This window comes from Quercus robur, chromosome 8 (assembly GCF_932294415.1).
Source record: "Quercus robur chromosome 8, dhQueRobu3.1, whole genome shotgun sequence".
NCBI classification, from domain to species: Eukaryota; Viridiplantae; Streptophyta; class Magnoliopsida; order Fagales; family Fagaceae; genus Quercus; species Quercus robur.
The window spans coordinates 41,207,168-41,213,581 of NC_065541.1; positions in this window are offsets into that span (position 1 = coordinate 41,207,168).

Sequence of the window (6,414 nt, forward strand, 5' to 3'; positions counted from 1 at the left end):
TCCCCCCTCCTTTACTTTGTTACCTTGCGTTTTCTTTTATACTAGCCTGCGTTCATTATCCCCCGTCCACGTGTAGGGTCGACTTTTCCAGGACAGAGATTTGTCCCATCAGTCTAATCCCGAAATAGTGGGAGATGGTCCATAAAGCCTAAGAATCCGGCTCTGTTAGGTGCGGTGTCATGTCAATGAAGGGTATTAAGGACTATTTCCCTGAGATATTTTCTGATCTTTTAAGTTTGCTTGTATTCCACTTTCGTCAATGGGATTCTGGGTCTTCCGAGGACTGAGCGGTCCTCGGACGTATCTTTGAGCCACATCGGGCTCACTATTTTTGGGCTTGGGCCCTGGCCTCCTTTAGTTTGGGGCCTGTGGACTCCCTATAAGCGAGCGAGCCGGGCCCATAAACTATTGGGCCCCACAATGTCATTTTTATATTTGAAGCAACATTTTTTTTTAAGATTAGGGATCTAAAGAATACCAACAAGTAAAAAATTTTGACTTTTAGAAAGTAACATTTACTTCATGGAATTTTCAAATTTTGGAACAAATCAAAATGAAAAGCACATACTATTTTTTTGAGTCAAAAAGAAAATTAATTATGAAATAATTATTAAAAAAATTATGTCCTCATAAATCATCATGACAATAACATAATTTTGAAGCTTTAGCTAAAATAATTTTACTTTTATTCTTTTTAAATGGTAAAAAGAAGGCTTCAAATAAAAATAAATCAAATGGGGTTAATTTAGTAATTAGGTGAATTTCCTTCTAGATTCTGACATATAATTCCAAAGGGACAATTTCGTGATAGTGGAAATTACTTTATTGGTTATTTCGGTCTACGTGGAAGTTGATATTTTCGACACTATTTTAGCAGTTAGTCGGTTCTGACTTCTGATAGGCTGATCTTTTCAAGTAGACAGTCAATTATCTCTGGCACGTGTATGGACGTAATGATACCACGCAATCAATACCAATTTCACAAGCTATTGTAAGGCCCTAGATATTAGGAATTAGCTTGGCGGATTAAATGGAGTGGCTGAGTGGGAGAGATACAGCACCAACTTCCAATATGTATATATAATTACACTTTTAATTTTGACTTATTTTCATTTCAATATTTTTATGTTTTATTTTAGTCTTCTCTAACTTAAATATTTTTTAAAATTTAATCATTTTTTTTTCTTGCTTTGTCAAATCTTGTTGTTAGTTTTAGTATTATTCATTTTCTTAACAATGTTGATTTGGTGAACTTAACAATGCATATTGGATTGGATGTAAGGGTTGTATTGAAAACAAATTGAGTTAAAGGAAAAATAAATTTTCAAAAATGGAATTGAAAACATATCAAGGTTAGAGGGTATAATTTATAATTTTGTTCATGAGGTTTTTTTTTTTTTTTTTTTTTTTTTCATCAAAAAAAACCTCATGAACAAGTTATGCATCCTTGAAGACTTCTTTTATTTTTGGATTTGATTGAATAAATTGTTAGATGTGTGTAGCAGGATTTGAAGGAGCATCAGACCAAGATACAAGAGACATTACCAATAACTCTTAAGTGAAAAGGTATACATTCTAATACATAATTGAATATATTCCTTAATTTTTTACGACACTTTTATTTATTATTTTAAGGAACAATAATATAACTACAATAGAATTAGATGTCTTCTTTTTTTTTTTTTGTGCATCACAGTGTTCCTTCATATGATATAATATAATAGATTAATATAATCATTAATCAACATCTAATAATGTTGCCTTTTGAGATTGGAAGGGTTACTTTGTCATCTAAGAAAAATAATTCTATAAAAATTGGTAAACTTACATATATAGGATGGCATGATTACATAATGATTTTCTACTCTTTTCTCAAAAGAATATTATACTAATGCCAATTTAGCATATAAAAATGAATTTAATTATGTTAAAAGTAGAATTGTGCTTATCAACCTTTCAAATTTTCCATAAAATAAATGAAATAACTTTTCAAAACACGAATGGAAAACATAAGTGAAATTAAATATGTTTTTAATAATTTAATGTACAAATAGGAGTTATATCAATGCTGACACGGTAGACACAGTAACAATATTGAAGCAAGGCTTTTTCATGGTTCCATTACATCATCATATAATGTGTGAAAAAAACTAAATATTTATTATATTAAAAAAAATACAATGAGGATACATTTTTTTTTTAATAATTTATTAGTATATAACATTATTTTTATATGGACTTATTATTCATACTATTATTATTGTATACCAAACACAACATATCAACCTAATAATTATTATATAAAAAAAAATAACATCATAAGACGTTAAATAATATTTTTTATATTAAAAAAAATACAATGAGGATACATTTTTTTAATAATTTATTAGTATATAACATTATTTTTATATGGACTTATTATTCATTCATACTATTATTATTGTATACCAAACACAACATATTAACCTAATAATTATTAAAAAAAAATCATAAGACGTTAAATATGTTTGAATTAGATTTATTATTGAGTATATTTATTTATTTAAAAAAATCTTAAAAAAAAAAAAAAATCAACTCATGAAGGGCATAAATGTGATTTAGTAGGTGTAGTTAGGTTAGTTGGGTGGCGGCAAGAAACAAGTTTATGGTTATTCTGAACTCTGACGTAAGAGATGATTATTATCTGGGTGTTTGACACGTGTAATGCTAACTTTATTATGAACCACCCATTTATATTAACAAAACTTTAAACTTGCAATATTTAATTTTATTCATAAAATTAATTATGTGGACTTGGGGGGGCAGTTGTCCTAGTTGAACAGGGTCTGAGTCTGAAACCACCACACAAAAACAAAGAGATGACTTTCTTAACGACAACAACAAAGGACGAGTCTAGAAGTGAAGCGAAGTGACAAACCAAACTTCCCCAATGGTAGAGAAGAAGAAGCGTGATGAGGTTGTCATTGTTGCTTACTTTATTTCACTTTCTGACAATATTCATGGGAATCCTATACAGTTCTTCTATCTATCCTCCTGCTCCAATAATTTGTTGAACTTGTTGGAGGGTCAATTATTGTGGGATCGGGAGCTACATCAAATGACTTTCATTAATGGGAATATGGGATGGTTTCGAATCTTGGCTTTTATTGTAAAGAATGTAGGAAGTATGTTCTCAATTGGAGGGATATGAATTAGAGCACTTGCATTTTTTTTTTTTTTTTTTTTTTGGAAGCAAATAGAGCACTTGTATTCACACTTGTATAATGGAAAAATGATTACATTTTAACCAATTAAATCTAAAATTTATCACCATCAGACAATACAAAATTATGTAAAAATATAATATTGTTATAGTAATCGTGTAAAAATTTACTCTAATACTATTCATTTTGCATTTAGTTTATTATTCTTTTTTTATGTTTTTCGAGAATAAATGAAAAAAATGGATATGGTTGTTATATGTGAAGAAAGAAAATCAATTTTACAAAATTGAGAAAATTTGATATTATAATGAAATGTAGTATAAAATAAATAATCTGATGTATGATGTTTTGAAAATTGAGTATGTGAATTTGAAAAAGCATGTTTTTATGCTAAAATAATAGAAAAAAATTCCACGAATTGATGCGAATGCTCATACATTTTCCTCACCAAAAAAAGAAAAAAGGAGGGGGATATGCTGCAAATGTTCTATAATATCCTTAAAAAAAAATAGTACTATAATTGACAAATGGAGTGTCTAAAGCTAAAATTTGTAGGCTTACTGGTTGAGAAAGTTTGTAATTACAAAAAATTTTGCAACTGTTGATGAAACAAATTATTAGTGATAGATAAAAAATTAATGCCAATAATAAGTTCAAATAAGAACTAGTAAAAATTTGTAATTCGACCGTTGTAAAAAAGTTGTTTTTGTCTATAACATTTCTCTTACCATTTACTTGTGCTTCTTCCCCTTTTGTCTTTTCTAAATAGAAAAAAGGATGGTAAATTCCTAATTAGATTCGACTTTTTCTATTAGGTTATTAGTTTATTGTTTCTATTTTTTATGTACTTAAAAATCCATATTTTTTAGGTCTAATTATAATTTATCAACTTCCAATAAATAATATTTTAGCAAAAAAAAAAAATCATCTATACTCACACCATGTTTTTCTTTTAATGGAATATATATAGCCAAAATTAACATTAAAGCAAAATTTTAAATTTTTTTTTAAATATACAAAGAGTCTTGTAACTCAAATGACATTTCTTGGTCTTTCTAACAAAAGCATACAAGATTCAAATCTCTCATCTCTAACTATTCAATTAAAAAAAAATCAACTTGATGTAAATTATGAATTTGGCTACTATAGAAGGTGAAAAATTAAAATTTACTCAAAACATTTACGTGAAATTTGTAAAGCCAAAATACTAATTACAAATTCCACTTAAGAGTGAGTTTGGTTCAGCTTTTTGATATTGTGTTTTTTGAAAAAGTTTGGGTTTTCAAATGTGCAGTATGAAACTAGGTTTTTGTAAAAGCCGAATGTTTGGTAAAAGTTGTTAAAAAGTGTTTTTTGAAAAAACTGAGTGTTTGGCTAACACTTATAAAAGTGGCAGTTTGAGAGGTAAATTACCAAAAATGACAATATAAGGAAGTTTATTTTATACTTAAATCAACTGCTTCATATACTTCAATATAAAACCTCAAAGTGACTTGAACATAAAAAGGGAGGTTGGACGATCTTTTGTCATAAATGAAAAGGTGATGGCTTAATCAGGAATATAATGCTTGCTTTAGGGATTCACATCCCACGTATTCCAATAGGACTGATTTTGCTGTTGTGATCGAACATATCATGGCATTTCACCATTGTGAAGGATCTCGAACTTTCGACATATCTCGCAAAGGTCCCATGGGTTGGTGGAATACTCGATAAATGATGCCATTAACATAGAGCCAACCTATGGGTTGATGGATTACTTGATAGACAGTACTGTCGTTGTCTCTCCTAACAACTTTATAGACAACACTACTGCTACCAAGAAGTGGATGACCATGAAATTATTTCTGCTACTAGCATTGTATTTGTTGTTAGCGTTGTTGTAAAAATGACTTGATAATGTAGCAGAGGAGTTGGAGGAAGAATTAAAGGAAGACGAGGAAGGGGGGAAAATTTTAAAGCTCTGTTTCTTTGGTATTTTATATTCTCCATATACGCCAAATAATGAATTTTGTGATTGATAGGGTTTTAAATAATGGGAATGTACAGGGGTGTTTGGTAGAGTAGTTTGAAATAGGATTTTTATAATTTTTTGTAATCTTTTGAAATACGTGTGGGTGAAAAAAATGTGTATAAGTATGTTTAAAATGTGAAAATTGTTGCTCAAACAGGAATACCAAACAAATTGCCATCTGTGATGAGTAGAATGTTCATCATTTGTAAATTTTTGTGTAATTAAAATGTTCTTCATCCAAACACTCATTTATTGGGCTAGTCCTTGGTGACGAGTAGAATATTAAATGCCATATGTGAAATCAACGACACTACAAGATTAAAATAAGTATTACTATTTACTAAAAAAAAAAAAATTCCAAGGAAGTAAATGGTTTCATAACCGACAGATTGCAATGCTTAGGTGAGTAATCATGGGATGATTAATCATCATGAATGACCTGAAAGGCGTTACTTTGACAACTAGAAATGAACCATAAAGAGGCTCTCGACGGCTATAGAAAGAAGGGCTATAAATAAGCCATCACCCATCGAGAAAAAGATACGCAAACCCAAATAACTACAATCATTTCCTTTTTACTAAAGCTATACGGAGAAGCTTTATGATTGAATCATCAAAGGACCTATGGCTGATGCTACTCCGGTGTAATTCCCTTCTTTTTGCAGGAATTATTACCTTGTCTAGCTAATAGATGAGGTCATCGACTAACGACCATTTTTGGTATCATCACTTGGTATGTGCAAAATTTGTATATTATTAATATGTGTATCAAAGTGAGATGGTTCAAAGAATGATCTCATTGATTAGACAAATTTACAGTTTAAACTTTAAATACAATGAAGAGAGGGAGAATTATTTTGCTAAGTAAATAGGATAAGGAGATAAGTAGATAAATGCCTTATGATGTAACTCCCAAACCCACCTCAAAGCATCTCAAAACTCTAAAGGTTTATTCATCAATTTGTGAACACAAAACAGGGGAAAAAAAAGGGTTTATTTATCTTATTGAAGTAGCAACCTTCAATAAAACTGCCAAGTCAATTTGTAAAATTAATATAAAAAATTAAAATGATATATTATGATCCATATAATTAACCCTGCAGTTTCTCTTTATTATTATTTTTTCCCAAGTGATTTGAAAGAGAGAAGTGAACGGGGCTTGTTCATTAACTTTATTCAAATATGAAATGATAAAAG